General features: G+C 54.5%; 1 protein-coding gene and 1 long non-coding RNA gene across 5 annotated transcripts in view; one reads left to right on the forward strand and one right to left on the reverse strand.

Annotated features, from left to right (window-relative positions):
- The window catches only part of LOC116958708 (transcription factor Sox-6-like), a 68,018-nt gene extending 63,716 nt beyond the window's left edge, over nucleotides 1–4,302 (forward strand). For 3 of the 4 annotated variants that reach the window (XM_076057194.1, XM_076057193.1, XM_076057191.1), the window contains exon 13: nucleotides 3,514–4,302. The gene's annotated coding sequence lies outside the window, so the exon portion shown is untranslated. The remainder of the gene's footprint in view (nucleotides 1–3,513) is intronic. The other variant, XM_076057192.1, reaches the window with a different exon arrangement.
- A 401-nt stretch (nucleotides 4,303–4,703) lies between these two features.
- On the reverse strand, nucleotides 4,704–5,187 carry LOC142907635 (uncharacterized). The gene is made up of 3 exons (XR_012931147.1): nucleotides 4,975–5,187; nucleotides 4,825–4,910; nucleotides 4,704–4,779 (listed from the first exon to the last, which is right to left on the reverse strand). It is a non-coding gene; the product is annotated as an uncharacterized LOC142907635 (long non-coding RNA).
- Nucleotides 5,188–19,210: the final 14,023 nt, after the last annotated feature.

The raw sequence follows: 19,210 nt of genomic DNA on the forward strand, positions 1-19,210 counted from the left end.
AGCGCTCGGAGCGCCTGTGCGTCCGACCAGCCCACCATCTCTTGGTGGCTCAGGAAGCGACGCTGGAACGCCGCCCAGTCGCCCCCTTCAGATGTGAATTCTCGGAAGATGGGCAGGCGTTGTTGGAGGGCGGACGTCGTCTCCCCCTCAGCTTGCACCGTCTCGAGCCGGAGATCGGCGATTTCCCGGCCGATAGAGTCTACTGTACCGTGTCGGTACAGTGATGACGCGGCGTCCGCTGGGGAACTTGAATTCATTGCGTCGCGTGCTGATGACGTTGCGGGTTGTGATTGGCCCCCCGCGTTCCCAGGATACCCCTGGCTTCCGCTTCCGGCGGGATCACGTGGTTCCCCGGCGGGAAAATCAAAATGTCCGCCCCGGCCGATGGCGGGAACGTCTGCCGGCGGTTGACTTGGCCTGCCCGCGACCTCCAAGTTGATCTCTTCGAGAATGGAGGCCGCGGCGTGTAGGAGTTGAGCGAGACGGCTGTGTGCTGCCCTGAGTCCGTCCCCCATGGCAGGGGGAGCAACCGGCTGCTCAACCGGTGGCTGGGCGGCCGTCAACGCGGCAGCGTTTTCAGCGGAGCTGGCGGTGCTTGCAGGTGAGGCAGCGTTATCTTCGTTCTGGCTCCGCGCGTGGGCTGAACTTCTGGTTTCCATTTCCAACCACTTCTGACACCAGTTGTAGTGTTGTAAGGACGAGCAGACTTCTTTAGGTGGCACACTCTGTTTATTGTATTATTCCTTATACAACGCTTAACACACACAGAGGGATATTCGGTCCCCTCACCCGATACCCTAGGGAGGTACGGCCTCCGGACCTGGCGGGACTCTCACGTCTACCTCTAACCTCCTTGATACATAAGGAGGTACAACCTCCGGACTTGGCGGGACTCACACGTCTACCGCTATCCTAGTCCTCCAGCTAGGACCTAGGGGAGGCTATCTGACCCACCGCTGGCCCGGTGGGTCCTGACCGCTGGGTATGCCGAGCCTTAGCCCTTAGAAGGGCTGGAAGGCTGGTCCAGGGTCCTAGCTAGGCTTCAGCCCAGTCTTCTGTCTTCGTGCAGGGAGAGAACCCCCCGATGTCCGTTGGGTCACCCGTCTTATACCCCTTCGTGGCCAGGTAGAACCAATCATACATTCCCACGTGGAACCGTCTGATTGGTTCGTACCAAACCCTGGCCACGATCCGTTTCACCTCGACTGACCCCAACCGTTGTACCCAGGGGTAATGCTGCACTGCCCTGGTGGCAATGCAGGTTACGCAACAGCGCGTAGTTAACACCTCTACATATATGTGTGTGCGCGCGTGGTGTGTGTGTGTCTTGTGTCTGTTGTGTATGCTGCAAAAACAACCCGCTACCTCAGTAGTGCCGGACAGTAACGCTGTGGTGAGCACTGCCATGGAGGGAAGGCCAATTCCAAAATCGGCTTTCCCCCTCGTGGCGTTTGTAGCCGCCACCACCACAGCGGCGAAATTTGGGGCCCTGGGCGAGTACGAGGGGCTGGTACCACAACCCCTCCACCTTCAATTTCATTACCACAAAACCACGTGAAAAAAATCCAGCTAGCTCAGCTTGTGCCGGAGGCCCCAGGGGGGGGGGGGGGGGGAGGGTAACAGGCGTCCATGACGTCTCCTGGCCAAACCCCATTTGGCTGGAACCAGGAGGCTGAATCCTTACCCTCGGAGTTCCTCCAGAAACAGCAAAAAACCACTGGGGGTGGCCACGTGGAATGTTCGACCGCTCACTGCGGAGGAGAGGCTGCCACTCCTCTGCGCCCGCTCGCTACAGGCGACCCCAACACCTACTACCACTCACTACAGGCGACCCCAACACCTACGACCACTCACTACAGGCGACCCCGGCACCTACGACCACTCACTACAGGCGACTCCAACACCTACTACCACTCACTACAGGCGCGTTTAACAGCAGAGGTCTCACTCCGAATCAGTCGAGCGGCAATATCTTTTCATCGGTTGCGTAACGCTGTGTGGAAGCTACCTGGTCTGTCGCTCCGCAGTAAGCTTCAGGTCTTCTCGGCCACGGTCATTCCCTCCCTTCTCTACGCTTGCGAAACGTGGACCCCCCCTAATGGAACATCTTCGCCGGTTAGAAATATTTAGGCTAGCCTGCCTACGATCCATCCTGGGTTTAACCAAACTGGATTGTGTGAGGAGCTCACAAATCCTTGAAAGATCTGGGCAAGGTCCCATCGGTGAGCTCCTCCGGTGGGGAAGGCTGCGATGGCTGGGTCATGTAGCCCGCATGCCCAGCCACCGCATGCCGAAACAGCTTTTGTTCGGCCGGATTGAGGGGGCTAAGCGGGCGCGGCACGGGCTAGAGAAGAGATGGAGTGATGTGGTACAGGAGGACGTGGAGCTGAGTGGACTTGCCCATGACTGGTACAAGCGGTGTCAAGATCGGCCTCTGTGAAGGAGGCTCGTGAAGGACGCTACTTGGCAGTTGGAGGCAGTCGCCCTCCAACAACAACTGAGGGCGGAGGAGCGACGCTCACAACAACGAGCGGAGCGCCGGGTGGCTAAAGCACAGCAGGTTGGCACAGTAGGGGGCACAGGTGGTGCATCAGCCAGTCATCTCAGTCAGTCGACCCGTGGCACCTGGGTCTGCCCCGTGACCTCCTGCCAGCGGGGGTTCGACACTTCACGCGGCCTCAGGGTGCACATAGCCTGGCACAAGCGTCGTGGTGACGTCACCCCCACTTAGTGGCGAATGGCGGTTGTTGTTGTGTGTGCACGTGTGTGTTCCATGTGAGTGTGTGTGTTGAGTGTTGAGTGTGTGTGTGTGCACGTGTGTTGTGCATGTTGTGCATGTTGTGTTTGTGTGTGCTTGTGTTGTGCTTGTTGTGTGTGTTGTGTGTGTGGTGCATGTCTGTGTGTGTGTGCACGAGTGTTGTGCATGTTGTGCGTGTGTGTCTGTGTGTGCGCTTGTGTTGTGCATGTTGTGTGTGTGTGCACGTGTGTTGTGCATGTTGTGTGTGTGTGTACATATTTATCTAGGTGTGTGACGAGCGGTAGTGTATTGGTCAGCGCTACGCACCCAGCGGCCTGAGTTCGATTCCTGCTCACGGCCAACACCAGTCGCGAATATCTGAACCGGTCCTGGGTCTCCACGAGGTCGACTCAGCCTCAAATGAGTACCTGGTGCGGTGTGTAAACATCGCCACTGGGGAGACAAAGGCGGCCGGGCGTGGTGCTGGCAACCCACCCCTTCGTGTGCCGTGCCGGCCTTCATAGATGCTGCTCGCTAACAGCACTTGCCCCTACAGTCTGTTCAGGCTACACGGCCTACAGTCTGTTAAGGCTATACGGGGGATCTTTATCTTTGTGTGTGTGTATCTGTGTGTGTGTGTCTGTGTGTGTGTCTGTGTGTGTGTGTCTGTGTGTGTTTGTGTGTGTCTGTGTGTGTCTGTGTGTGTGTGTCTGTGTGTGTGTTTGTGTGTGTCTGTGTGTGTGTCTGTGTGTGTGTGTCTGTGTGTGTGTTGCCAGGGCATTACAGGGACAAGGTGTTTTTTTCAAAACACCCCCCCCCCCAAGTCGCGATCACCCTCCACCTCGGCCACCCGCGACGAGTTGCGAGTACGACGACGGCAACGACGACCATGAAGAGGAGGTTGAGGAGGAGGATGAGGAGGATGAGGAGGATGAGGAGGATGAGGAGGAGGATGAGGAGGATGAGGAGGATGAGGAGGATGAGGAGGATGAGGAGGAATAGGAGGAAGAGGAGGAAGAGGAGGAAGAGGAGGATGAGGATGAGGAGGAGGAAGATGAGGATGAGGATGATGAGGATGAGGAGGATGAGGATGATGAGGAGGAGGATGATGAGGAGGAGGATGATGAGGAGGAGGATGATGAGGATGAGGAGGATGAGGAGGAGGAGGATGAGGAGGAGGATGAGGAGGTTGAGGAGGAGGATGAGGAGGAGGATGAGGATGATGAGGAGCAGGAGGATGAGGATGATGAGGAGGAGGATGAAGAGGAGGATGATGAGGAGGATGATGAGGAGGTGGTCGCCTCCCCAACTAAAAATCCCGGCGCCAACGGCATTGTGGGCGTTTGCCAAGGCCGGTTCCAACCGGTGGCGGATCGCCGGGCGACTCTGTGACCCGCTCATGCATCGCCACGGCAACCACGGCGACACTGACCCTCCATGGTACTCGATTCTCTGGCCTCTGCGGTGGAGGTCCGTCGTTCCGTGCCACCTACCTCTCTTGCGTGGCTCGACGCCGCGGCCGATCTGACGACCCGGAGGGATGGAGGCGAGGGGGGGGGGGCGGCTGTGGGGTCGCGGGGGGTCGCGGGGGGTCGCGGGGGCTCGCGGGGAGTGGAGGCGGCGGCGGTCGTCCAATCGCGAGCGACGGACGACGTTTTCAGGGCATTGGTTTAACTTGCTTCACTGTACAGGTCACACTGTATCTCCTCCTCCACCACCACCTCCACCCTCTACTCCACCCTCTACTCCACCCCCTCCGTGGCCGTCACGCAGAGCCTCCCCTGGGCTCACGGCCTCCGTCGTGAGAGAGAGGCGGGGGTGGGGTGGGAGCGGGGAGGAGTGAGTTCTCACCGGGACTCGGGGAGAGCGGCACTCAGGGTCAGAGTCTCCAGTCCCAGTCTCCCTGAGTCTCTACACCCTCAGTCTACACCCTGAGTCTCTACACCCTGAGTCTACACCCTGAGTCTCTACACACCCTGAGTCTACACCCTGAGTCTCTACACCCTGAGTCTCTACACCCTGAGTCTCTACACCCTGAGTCTCTACACCCTGAGTCTACACCCTCAGTCTACACCCTGAGTCTCTACACCCTGAGTCTCTACACACCCTGAGTCTACACCCTGAGTCTCTACACCCTGAGTCTCTACACCCTGAGTCTCTACACCCTGAGTCTCTACACACCCTGAGTCTACACCCCGAGTCTCTACACCCTGAGTCTCTACACCATGAGTCTCTACACCCTGAGTCTCTACACACCCTGAGTCTACACCCTGAGTCTCTACACCCTGAATCTCTAGACCCTGAGTCTCTAGACCCTGAGTCTCTACACCCCGAGTCTCTACACCCTGAGTCTCTAGACCCTGAGTCTCTACACCCTGAGTCTCTACACCCTGAGTCTCTACACCCTGAGTCTCTACACCCTGAGTCTCTACACCCTGAGTCTCTACACCCTGAGTCTACACCCTGAGTCTCTACACCCTGAGTCTACACCCTGAGTCTACACCCTGAGTCTCTACACCCTGAGTCTACACCCTGAGTCTCTACACCCTGAGTCTACACCCTGAGTCTCTACACCCTGAGTCTACACCCTGAGTCTCTACACCCTGAGTCTCTACACCCTGAGTCTCTACACCCCGAGTCTCTACACCCCGAGTCTCTACACCCCGAGTCTCTACACCCCGAGTCTCTACACCCCGAGTCTCTACACCCCGAGTCTCTACACCCTGAGTCTCTACACCCTGAGTCTCTACACCCTGAGTCTCTACACCCTGAATCTCTACACCCTGAGTCTCTACACCCTGAGTCTCTAGACCCCGAGTCTCTACACCCTGAGTCTACCCTGAGTCTCTACACACCCTGAGTCTCTACACACCCTGAGTCTTTTCATCCTGAGTCTCTAGACCCTGAGTCTCTATACCCTGAGTCTCTACACCCTGAGTCTACCCTGAGTCTCTACACCCTGAGTCTCTAGACCCTAAGTCTCTAGACCTTGAGTCTCTACACCCCGAGTCTCTACACCCTGAGTCTCTACACCCTGAGTCTCTACACCCTGTGTGTGTGTGCGTGCGTCTGGGTTGGTGGGGCGTGCACCGACTCTGTAAGTGCATTGACACCTCAAAGGGCTCTGGATTCACCGTCACCGCAGCGCGCACGTTGCCATCACTGCAGGGGAAAGCGTGCGAGTGTCAACACACGCAGTACGAATATCTTGTGTGTGTGTCCGTGTGTATCTGTATATATCCGTGTGTGTATATATACGTGTGTGTGTCCGTGTGTGTGTATATATGTGTGTGTATATATGTGTGTGCGTGCGTCCGTGTGTGTATGCGTGTATATATTGACATCTTAAACATACCTACGTGCACAGCCTGTGTGTGTGTGTGTCCGCGCGCCACGGGGAGTGGTGGTGCAGCGGTCGGCGCGCCAGCACGCCGCCGTGGGGGGTGGGGGGGGGGGGTGGCACCATCAGCAGCGTCACGGCGATTTCATCCCAACAACCGATCCTGGACCCCCACTCGCCCCCCGCCCCCTAGGTCCACTCAGCCTCAAATGAGTACCTGGTGCGGTGGTGGCGGTGGTGTGTAGCAGCAGTAGTAAACGTCGCCACACTGGGCAAGACAAAGGCGGCATGGGCGGGCGTGGTACCGTCCACGCCACCCGCCACACCCGCTCCCGTCGTGCGGCACAGCGCTGCCGGCCTTCATAGGCGCTGCCGCTTCTACTCGCTACTGACAACACCACTTGCATTCAACAGTCTGTGACAGACCCGGTCTCTCTGAGTCTCACTCTGAGCCAGAGTCTCACTTTGACCCAGAGACACGGTCTCCCCGAGTCTCACACTGACCCAGAGACACGGTCTCCCCGAGTCTCACTCTGACCCAGAGACACGGTCTCCCTGAGTCTCACTCTGAGCCAGAGTCTCACTCTGACCCAGAGACACGGTCTCCCTGAGTCTCACTCTGACCCAGAGACACGGTCTCCCCGAGTCTCACTCTGAGCCAGAGACACGGTCTCCCCGAGTCTCACTTTGACCCAGAGACACGGTCTCCCTGAGTCTCACTCTGAGCCAGAGTCTCACTCTGACCCAGAGACACGGTCTCCCTGAGTCTCACTCTGAGCCAGAGACACGGTCTCCCTGAGTCTCACTTTGTCACAGAGACCCGGTCTCCCTGAGTATCACTCTGAGCCAGAGACACGGTCTCCCTGAGTCTCACTCTGACCCAGAGACACGGTCCCCCTGAATCTCACTCTGAGCCAGAGACACGGTCTCCCTGAGTCTCACTCTGAGCCAGAGACACGGTCTCCCTGAGTCTCACTCTGAGCCAGAGACACGGTTTCCTGAGTCTCACTCTGAGCCAGAGACACGGTCTCCCTGAGTCTCACTCTGACCCAGAGACACGGTCTACCTGAGTCTCACTTTGACCCAGAGACACGGTCTTCCTGAGTCTCACTCTGACCCAGAGATCCGGTCTCCCTGAGTCTCACTTTGACCCAGCGACACGGTCTCCTTGAGTCTCACACTGACCCAGAGACGCGGTCTCCCTGAGTCTCACTCTGACCCAGAGACACGGTCTCCCTGAGTCTCATTCTGACTTAGAGACACGGTCTCTCTGAGTCTCACTGTGACCCAGAGACACGGTTTCCCTGAGTCTCACTCTGAGCCAGAGACACGGTCTCCCTGAGTCTCACTCTGACCCAGAGACACGGTCTCCCTGAGTCTCACTCTGTCCCAGAGACACGGTCTCCCTGAGTCTCACTCTGACCCAGAGACACGGTCTCCCTGAGTCTCACTCTGACCCAGAGACACGGTCTCCCTGAGTCTCACTCTGACCCAGAGACACGGTCTACCTGAGTCTCACTCTGACCCAGAGACACGGTCTCCCTGAGTCTCACTCTGACCCAGATACACGGTCTCCCTGAGTCTCACTCTGACCCAGAGACACGGTCTCCCTGAGTCTCACTCTGACCCAGAGACACGGTCTCCCTGAGTCTCACTCTGACCCAGAGACCCGGTCTAACTGAGTATCACCACCATTAACACCATCACCACCACTGAAGGTTTAACTCAGGACTCGTCAAAAATGCCAGCAAGCCGCTACTGAATGTCTTTCACGAGAGTGAACACAGCACTACTGGTCACCGTTACAGACAAATCGACTACTGTTACAGATTACTGACCTACCCATTGCTGACTACTCTTACGGATAACGGATTACTCTAACCGAATGACTATTACAACGGATTACTGATTACTCTTACAGATGACCGTTTACTCACGCGGATTCCGATTGCCGTGTATCAGGGCCACCCCACCACCACGACCCAGAGTGCACGGGGTTGTCGTTCTCAGGGCCTGCCTGTCTCTCCTCTACCCCCCACGCTCTCTCCCTGCTGTTCTCTGTCCCAACTCGAGCTGCCCCCAGGCTACGGATGGTCCCTCGATAGTCACTGGGTAGGTAGTTGGGTAGGTGAGTGAGTGAGCGGGTGAGCAGGTGGGTAGGTGAGTGAGTGGGTAGGTGATTGAGTGGGTAGGTGGGTGAGTGGGTAGGTGGTTAGGTGGGTGGGTAGGTGGGTGAGTGAGCGGGTGGGTGAGTGGATAGGTGGTTGGGTGGGTGAGTAGGTGGATGAGTGAGCGGGTGGGTGGGTAGGTGAGTGGGTAGGTGGTTGGGTGGGTAGGTGGGTGAGTGAGTGGGTGGGTAGGTGAGTGAGTGGGTAGGTGGTTGGGTGGGTGAGTGAGTGGGTTGGTAGGTGAGCAAGCGGGTGGCTGGGTCGGTGAGTGGGGCGGGTAGGTGGATTGGTCAGTGGGTGGGTAGGTGAGTGGGTGCATTTAGAGAAAGTTCCTCAACTTACTCACTCATTTGAGAAAATTAGTGGGTAAGTGAACAGGTTGCTGCTACTCCAGTTGCAGCAGTTGACACAGTTGGTGCAGTTACTGATCTGGTTTCCCTGAGTCTCACTTTGACCCAAAGACACGGTCTTCCTGAGTCTCACTGTGACCCAGAGACACGGTCTCCCTGAGTCTCACTCTGAGCCAGAGACCCGGTCTCCCTGAGTCTCACACTGACCCAGAGACACGGCCTCCCTGAGTCTCACTCTGACCCAGAGACATGGTCTCCCTGAGTCTCACTTTGACCCAGAGACACGGTCTCCCTGAGTCTCACTCTGACCCAGAGACACGGTCTCCCTGAGTCTCACTTTGATCCAGAGACACGGCCTCCCTGAGTCTCACTCTGACCCAGAGACACGGTCTCCCTGAGTCTCACTCTGACCCAGAGACACGGTCTCCCTGAGTCTCACTCTGACTCAGAGAGACGGTCTCCCTGAGTTTCACTCTGACCCAGAGACACGGTCTCCCTGAGTCTCACTCTGACCCAGAGACACGGCCTCCCTGAGTCTCACTCTGACCCAGAGACACGGTCTCCCTGAGTCTCACTCTGACCCAGAGACACGGTCTCCCTGAGTCTCACTCTGACCCAGAGACACGGTCTCCCTGAGTCTCACTGTGACCCAGAGACACGGTCTCCCTGAGTCTCACTCTGACCCAGAGACACGGTCTCCCTGAGTCTCACTCTGACCCAGAGACACGGCCTCCCTGAGTCTCACACTGACCCAGAGACACGGCCTCCCTGAGTCTCACTCTGACTCAGAGACACGGTCTCCCTGAGTCTCACTCTGACCCAGAGACACGGTCTCCCTGAGTCTCACTCTGACCCAGAGACACGGTCTCCCTGAGTCTCACTTTGACTCAGAGACACGGTCTCCCTGAGTCTCACTCTGACCCAGAGACACGGTCTCCCTGAGTCTCACTCTGACCCAGAGACACGGTCTCCCTGAGTCTCACTCTGACTCAGAGAGACGGTCTCCCTGAGTCTCACTCTGACCCAGAGACACGGTCTCCCTGAGTCTCACTCTGACCCAGAGACACGGCCTCCCTGAGTCTCACTCTGACCCAGAGACACGGTCTGCATGAGTTGAAATCTTACCGAGTGGCCGTACGTGTGTGTGTATATATAGAGAGATTGTGTGCTCACCGCTAGAGAATCCCTACACGCTAGACACACACAGAGGTGCACACTCGCGCGTGTGAAGTTTCACTGACCGTGCCGTGCTTGTGGCTATGCGGGCGACGATGGTGGGTTACTTCAACCCGCTATTAAACTTCTGTTTTTTTTTACGCGAGAGTCGTGCTGGTCCGGCTTTCGGTGTTAACAACAGTTGCAAGAGTTGCTGCAGATTGATGCAGTTGCAACCAGTTGATCGGTGGTTGCTGTACACGCTGCAGTTGCAACAGTTGGCACAGTTGCTGCAATTGATGCAGTTGCAACGGTTGGCACAGGTGACACCGTTGCAACAGTTGACACAATGTGATGATGGTGGTGATGGTGGTGATGATGATGGTGATGATGGTGGTGATGGTGGTGGTGGTGATGATGATGGTGGTGGTGATGATGGTGATGATGATGATGATGGTGATGATGATGGTGGTGATGGTGGTAGTGATGGTGGTAGTGATGGTGGTAGTGATGGTGGTAGTGATGGTGATAGTGGTAGTGATAGTGGTAGTGATGGTGGTAGTGATAGTGGTGTTGGTAGTGATGGTGGTAGTGATAGTGATGGTGGTAGTGATAGTGGTAGTGATAGTGGTAGTGATGGTGGTAGTGATGGTGGTAGTGATAGTGATGGTGGTAGTGATGGTGGTAGTGATGGTGGTAGTGATAGTGGTAGTGATGATGATAGTGGTAGTGATGGTGGTAGTGATAGTGATGGTGGTAGTGATAGTGGTAGTGATGGTGGTAGTGATAGTGGTAGTGATAGTGGTAGTGATGGTGGTAGTGATGGTGGTAGTGATAGTGGTAGTGATGGTGGTAGTGATGGTGGTAGTGATGGTGGTAGTGATAGTGGTAGTGATGGTGGTAGTGTTAGTGATAGTGATGGTGATAGTGGTAGTGATGGTAGTGAAGGTGGTGATGATGCTGGTGATGTTGATGATGCTGGTGATGATGATGATGACGGTGATGATGCCGGTGGGGATGATGGTGGTAGTGATAGTGGTAGTGATAGTGGTAGTGATGGTGGTAGTGATAGTGGTGATGTTAGTGATAGTGGTAGTGATAGTGATGGTGGTGATGTTAGTGATAGTGATGGTGGTGATGTTGATGATGCTGGTGATGATGATGGTGGTGATGATGATGATGGTGATGATGATGATGATGGTGGTAGTGATGGTGGTGATGTTGATGATGGTGGTGGTGATGGTGATGATGCTGGTGGTGGTGATGATGATGATGGTGGTGATGTCGATGATGGTGGTAGTGATGGTGGTGATGTTCGCTAACCACCCACGAGGTGTCCCGGCTCCGAGGTCCCTGGCCTCTTTGGAGCGAGGGGGTCAGGGGTCAGGGGGTTGGAGCGAGGGGTCAGGGCGAGGGGGTCAGGGGTCAGGGGGTTGGAGCGAGGGGTCAGGGCGAGGGGGTCAGGGGTCAGGGCGAGCGTGGGGGGGTGCTGTTTATGAACCCCCATGGACAATAGGTGACCGTTCTGAATATGGTGCGTCACCTGAAACGTTTAAATCTCTCGAGGCCCCCAATTCTGCTGCTCACAGCGAGGAGGGGGGGGGGGGCGACGTTTTGTATCAAATATTTTTAGCCGTCTTTGCGATATTTCTTCTAACTTGTTGATGGTTTTTGTTTTTTACAGAAGCGGGCATTCGGTACGAGAATATACTTCTCTGTGTACACACACACACACGTGTACACACACGTGTACACACACTACACACACACACACGTGTAGTGTGTGTGTGTGTAGTGTGTGTACATGTGTGTGTGTGTACACGCGTGTGTGTGTGTACACGCGTGTGTGTGTGTACACGCGTGTGTGTGTGTACACGCGTGTATGTGTGTGTAGTGTGTGTACATGTGTGTGTGTACACGCGTGTGTGTGTGTAGTGTATCCGTGTGTGTGTGTACATGTGTGTGCACACGCGCGTGTGTGTGTACGCGCTTGTATGTGTGTGTGCACGCGTGTGTGTGTACACGCGTGTGTGTGTGTGCACGCGTGTGTGTGTACACGCGTGTGTGTGTGTGCACGCGTGTGTGTGTGCACGCGTGTGTGTGTGTGTGCACACGTGTGTGTGTGTGTGGTGTAGAGTGTGTGGGGAGCGGTGGCGCAGCGGTTAGCGCTACGCTGGGCTACGAAGCCGGCGACCCAAGTTCGATTCCCCTCACGGCCACCACCAACACCGCTCAGTGTGGTGGCAGCAGCAGCAGCGATTAACTCAACAGCCGCTACCTGGCCTCCCTCTAGGTCGACTCAGCCTTAAAAACGATTACCCGTTGCGGATGTCATGATGGTTGTAGTGGTGGTGGTGGTGATGATGATGATGGTTGTCGTGGTGGTGACAATGATGATGGTTGTAGTGGTGGTGGTGGTGGTGACGACGATGATGATGGTTGTAGTGGTGGTGGTGACGATGATGATGGTTGTAGTGGTGGTGGTGACGATGATGATGGTTGTAGTGGTGGAGCAGCACTGGGAGATGTGGGAGAGACAAAGGCGGCCGGGCAGGGATGGGTTGGGGCTACTTGACCCACACCACCGCCACCACCAGAAGGAACACCGCCGACTCATTGCCAATGGAATCTGCCGCCTCCAGCCTCTGCGTGAGACACATCGGAGACTCCATAGACGCCGATAAGTGCCTGGTTTTACGACGGTGTGTAGTGTGTGTGTCTGTGGTGTGTGTGTGGTGTGTGTGTAGTGTGTGTGTAGTGTGTGTGTGGTGTGTGTGTGGTGTGTGATTGTGTGTGGTATGTGTGTGGTATGTGTGTGTGGTTGTGTGTGTGTTGTGTGTCTGTGGTGTGGTGTGTGTGGTGTGTAGTGTGTGTCTGGGTGTGTGTGTCCGCCTGTTGTTTATGATTGTTCATTATCACTCGGGACGGTCGTTTGGAGGAGGTGAGGGGGGCGGGCATAGAGCTCTGGTTTGGGCACGGCGATGACCACGATGATGATGATGGTTGTTTATTTATGAATCTGAGAGTTATAATTATATTATTCTACCGCGAAGAAATCTCACCCCTATCTCTACTCGTTTCCTTTTGTACCGAACAGACACTAAAATAAAACAGCGATGACGATGGTTGTAATGATCATGGTGACGGTGCTGGTGGTGATGATGATGGTGACGGTGGTGGTAATGATGATGGTGACGGTGATGGTGCTGGTGGTGATGATCATGGTGACGGTGATGGTGCTGGTAGTAATGATGATGGTGACAGTGATGATCATGGTGACGGTGCTGGCGGTAATGATCATGGTGACGGTGATGGTGCTGCTGGTGATGATCATGGTGATGGTGCTGTTAATGGTGACGGTGCTGGTGGTGAGGGTGGTGGGAGTGTGGCGGTGAGGTGTGGGAAGCTGTAAGCCCCAGGCTACATTGGGCTCGCCTGCCCAACCAGAGGTGAGGAGTGGTGGTCGTGGTTACTTCTGCCCCCACCGAAGACGAACATCAGTGGAGGGATGCAGGCAAGGCCGATGAGTCAGGTGCCTTCTATGACCTCCTGTCACAGGTGCTGGCTAAAGTGGCCCCTCGGGATAGAGTCATCTTGTTGGGTGACTTCAAAGCCCTAGTTGGTCATGATGCTGGCACCTGGTCTGGAGTGATTGGAGGGCATCGGCCAGATCAGCTCAATAACAACGGTAGGAGGCTGCTAGATTTTTGTGCAGCCCATGGGCTTGTAATTACCAACACACTGTTCCGGCATCGGCGCATCCACACAACTTCATGGATGCATGCCAGGCCCAAACAAGAACATCTGCTGGACTACATAGTGACAGCTAGCGGATGCGAGCCCATGTCCTTGACACCAGGACCTACCGTGGGGCTGATCTGCTCTCTGACCATCGACTTGTCATCTGTAAGATGCGCCTGACATTCTTACACTCCAGTGGTGGGTGTACACCCAGGTCTCAATTCCAACCTAAGGTGGCCTGGTCTCAGCTAGTTGATTAAAATTGGAAGCGAGAATTTCATCATCGCGTGCGGCTGGGATTGGCATCGTCCCCCACTCCTGATGTCGATGGTAAATGGGCGAGGTTTAGGACTGTGACTCATGCAGCTGCAATGGCTGATTTGGGTACACGGTCCAGACCTCCCCAGAGACCCTGGCTGACAGAGGAGGTGTTGAGGCTGGCTGAGAAACAGCGACAGGCCCACTCATCGGCTACAGCATCCCACGTCAGAGAATGAGGAGGCTTACCGCAGCCTTCGCTCGGAGGTTCGGAGAGCCGTGAGGCGCTGCGAGGATGGGTGGTGGTCGCGGGTTGCTGAGGAGACAGAGTCTGCCTCAGTGGCCCGCGAAGCTCACAACAACGAGCGGAGCGCCGGGCGGCTAAAGCACAGCAGGTTGGCACAGTAGGGGCCACAGGTGGTGCATCGGCCGCTCAACTCAGTCGGCCCGTGGCACCTGCTGGGTCTGCCCCGTGACCTCGTGCCGGCGGGCGGTCGACACTTCACGTGGCCGCAACGTGCACCTAGCCTGGCACAGGCGTCGTGGTTGTGTGTATATAGTAGTGTCTGTTCATGCGTGTGTAGTGTGAGTGTATCGTGTGTAGTGTGTGTGTGTATCGTGTGTAGTGTGTGTGTATCGTGTGTAGTGTGTGTGTATCGTGTGTGTCCGCGTGTCATTGTGGCAAGAACTTTGCATGCACCTAGCCTGGCTCAATGGCCGTGCCCACGCAGGAACTGGACAGGTGGGGGGACCCCCCCGTGTGACGTCACGTCTGGGAGCTGTGGTGGTGGCCGTCGTGGGTAAACGGTGCCTGGTGGATGAGCACGTGGCCCTGAGAACACGTGACTCAGAGAACACGTGGTTAGAACACGTGGCTCAGAGAGCACGTGGCTCAGAAAACACGTGGCCCTGAGAACACGTGACTCAGAGAACACGTGGCTAGAACACGTGACTCAGAGAACACGTGGCCCTGAGAACACGTGACTCAGAGAACACGTGGTTAGAACACGTGGCTCAGAGAGCACGTGGCTCAGAAAACACGTGGCCCTGAGAACACGTGACTCAGAGAACACGTGGCTAGAACACGTGGCTCAGAGAACACGTGGCTCAGAAAACACGTGGCTAGAACACGTGACTCGCTCAGAGAACACGTGGCTCAGAGAACACGTGGCTAGAACACGTGGCTCAGAGAACACGTGACTCAGAGAACACGTGACTCAGAGAACACGTGACTCAGAGAACATGTGGCTCGCTCAGAGAACACGTGGCTCAGAGAACACGTGGTTCAGAGAACACGTGGCTCAGAGAACACGTGACTCAGAGGACACGTGGCTCAGAGAACACGTGACTCGGAGAACACGTGACTCAGAGAACACGTGACTAGAACACGTGGCTCAGAGAACACGTGGCTCAGAGAACACGTGACTCAGAGAACACGTGACTCAGAGAACATGTGGCTCGCTCAGAGAACACGTGGCTCAGAGAACACGTGGCTCAGAGGACACGGGACTCGCTCAGAGAACACGTGGCTACAACACGTGACTCAGAGAACACGTGGCTCAGAGAACACGTGACTCAGAGAACACGTGACTCAGAGAACATGTGGCTCAGAGAACACGTGGCTCAGAGGACACGGGACTCGCTCAGAGAACACGTGGCTACAACACGTGACTCAGAGAACACGTGGCTCAGAGAACACGTGGCTCAGAGAACACGTGACTCAGAGAACACGTGGCTAGAACACGTGACTCAGAGAACACGTGGCTAGAACACATGGCTCAGAGAACACGTGGCTCAGAGAACAATTGACTCAGAGAACACGTGACTCAGAGAACACGTGGCTCAGAGAACATGTGTCTCGCTCAGAGAACACGTGGCTCAGAGAACACGTGATTCAGAGAACACGTGGCTAGAACACGTGGCTCAGAGAACACGTGGCTATAACACGTGACTCAGAGAACACGTGGCCCTGAGAACACGTGGCTCAGAGAACACGTGGCCCTGAGAACACGTGACTCAGAGAACACGTGGCCCTGAGAACACGTGACTCAGAGAACACGTGACTCAGAGAACACGTGGCCCTGAGAACACGTGACTCAGAGAACACGTGACTCAGAGAACATGTGACTCAGAGAACACGTGGCTCAGAGAATACGTGGCCCTGAGAACACGTGACTCAGAGAACACGTGGCTCAGAGAACACGTGGCTCAGAACACGTGGCTCGCTCAGGGAACACGTGATTCAGAGAACACGTGGCTAGAACACGTGGCTAGAACACGTGACTCAGAGAACACGTGGCTCAGAGAACACGTGGCTCAGAGAACACGTGACTCAGAGAACACGTGACTCAGAGAACACGTGGCTCAGGGAACACGTGGCTAGAACACGTGGCTCAGGACACGTGGCTAGAACACGTGGCTCAGAGAACACGTGGCTCAGAGAACACGTGACTCAGAGAACACGTGACTCAGAGAACACGCGGCTCAGAGAACACGTGACTCAGAGAAGAACACGTGACTCAGAGAACACGTGGCTCAGAAAACACGTGGCTCAGAGAACACGTGGCTCAGAGAACACGTGACTCAGAGAACACGTGACTCAGAGAACACGTGGCTCGCTCAGAGAACACGTGACTCAGAGAACACGTGGCTAGAACACGTGGCTCAGAGAACACGTGACTCAGAGAACACGTGACTCAGAGAACACGTGACTCAGAGAACACGTGACTCAGGGAACACGTGGCTAGAACACGTGGCTCAGAGAACACGTGACTCAGAGAACACGTGACTCAGAGAACACGTGACTCAGGGAACACGTGGCTAGAACACGTGGCTCAGAGAACACGTGGCTCAGAGAACACGTGACTCAGAGAACACGTGACTCAGAGAACACGTGACTCAGAGAACACGTGGCTAGAACACGTGGCTCAGAGAACACATGACTCAGAGAACACGTGGCTCAGAGAACACGTGACTCAGAGAACACGTGACTCAGAGAACACGTGACTCGCTCAGAGAACACGTGGCTCAGAGAACACGTGGCTCAGAGAATACGTGGCTCAGAGAACACGTGGCTAGAACACATTACTCAGAGAACACGTGACTCAGAGAACACGTGGCTCAGAGAAAACGTGACTCAGAGAACACGTGACTCAGAGAACACGTGACTCAGGGAACACGTGGCTAGAACACGTGGCTCAGAGAACACGTGGCTCAGAGAACACGTGACTCAGAGAACACGTGACTCAGAGAACACGTGACTCAGGGAACACGTGGCTAGAACACGTGACTCAGAGAACACGTGGCTAGAACACGTGGCTCAGAGAACACGTGACTCAGAGAACACGTGACTCAGAGAACACGTGACTCAGAGAAGAACACGTGACTCAGAGAACACGTGGCTCAGAGAACACGTGACTCAGAGAACACGTGACTCAGAGAACACGTGGCTCAGAGAACACGTGACTCAGAGAACACGTGACTCAGAGAACACGTGACTCAGAGAACACGTGGCCCTGGACCCATAGTGATCCATAGAGACTTGTAGAGACCCATAGAGACCCATAGAGACTCATAGAGACCCATAGTGATCCATAGAGACTCATAGAGACCCATAGTGATCCATAGAGACTCATAGAGACCCATAGTGATCCATAGAGACTCATAGAGACCCATAGTGATCCATAGAGACTCATAGAGACCCATAGAGACCCATAGTGATCCATAGAGACTCATAGAGACCCATAGAGACCCATAGTGATACATAGAGACTTGTAGAGACCCATAGTGATCCATAGAGACTCATAGAGACCCATAGTGATCCATAGAGACTCATAGAGACCCATAGTGATCCATAGAGACTCATAGAGACCCATAGAGACTCATAGAGACTCATAGAGACCCATAGAGACTCATAGAGACCCATAGTGATCCATAGAGACCCATAGAGACTCATAGAGACCCATAGAGACCCATAGAGACTCATAGAGACTCATAGAAACCCATAGAGACTCATAGAGACCCATAGTGATCCATAGAGACTCATAGAGACCCATATTGATCCATAGAGACTCATAGAGACCCATAGAGACTCATAGAGACCCATAGTGATCCATAGAGACCCATAGAGACCCATAGTGATCTATAGAGACTCATAGAGACCCATAGTGATCCATAGAGACTTGTAGAGACCCATAGAGACTCATAGAGACTCATAGAGACCCATAGTGATCCATAGTGACTCATAGAGACCCATAGAGATCCATAGAGACTCATAGAGACCCATAGTGATCCATAGAGACTCATAGAGACCCATAGTGATCCATAGAGACTCATAGAGACCCAGAGTGATCTATAGAGACTCATAGAGATCCATAGAGACTCATAGAGACCCATAGTGATCCATAGAGACTCGTAGAGACCCATAGTGATCCATAGAGACTTGTAGAGACTCATAGTGATCCATAGAGACTCATAGAGACTCATAGAGACCCATAGTGATCCATAGAGACTCATAGAGACCCATAGTGATCCATAGAGACTCATAGAGACCCATAGTGATCCATAGAGACTCATAGAGACCCATAGTGATCCATAGAGACTTGTAGAGACCCATAGTGACCCATAGAGACTCATAGAGACCCATAGTGACTCATAGAGACTCATAGAGACCCATAGCGATCCATAGAGACTCATAGAGACCTATAGTGATCCATAGAGACTCATAGAGACTCATAGAGACCCATAGTGATCCATGGAGACTCATAGAGACCCATAGAGACCCATAGAGACTCATAGAGACCCATAGTGATCCATAGAGACTCATAGAGACCCATAGTCATCCATAGAGACTCATAGAGACCCATAGTGATCCATAGAGACTTGTAGAGACTCATAGAGACCCATAGTGATCCTTAGAGACTCATAGAGACCCATAGTGATCCATAGAGACTCATAGAGACCCATAGTGATCCATGGAGACTCATAGAGACCCATAGAGACCCATCGCGATCCATAGAGACTCATAGAGACCCATAGTGATCCATAGAGACTCGTAGAGACCCATAGAGACCCATAGAGACCCATAGAGACTCATAGAGACCCATAGAGACCCATAGAGACTCATAGAGACCCATAGTGACTCATAGAGACCCATAGTGATCCATAGAGACTCATAGAGACTCATAGAGACCCATAGTGATCCATAGAGACTCATAGAGACCCAGAGTGATCCATAGAGACTCATAGAGACCCATAGTAATCCATAGAGACTCATAGAGACCCATAGAGACCCATAGTGATCCATAGAGACTCATAGAGACTCATAGAGACCCATAGTGATACATAGAGACTCATAGAGACCCATAGTGTTCCATAGAGACTCATAGAGACCCATAGTGATCCATAGAGACTCATAGAGACCCAGAGTGATCCATAGAGACTCATAGAGACCCATAGTGAT

Source organism: Petromyzon marinus, chromosome 80 (genome assembly GCF_048934315.1).
Source record: "Petromyzon marinus isolate PM22_M1 ecotype Great Lakes invasive population chromosome 80, UKy_Petmar_22M1.pri1.0, whole genome shotgun sequence".
In the NCBI taxonomy this organism is placed as follows: Eukaryota; Metazoa; Chordata; class Hyperoartia; order Petromyzontiformes; family Petromyzontidae; genus Petromyzon; species Petromyzon marinus.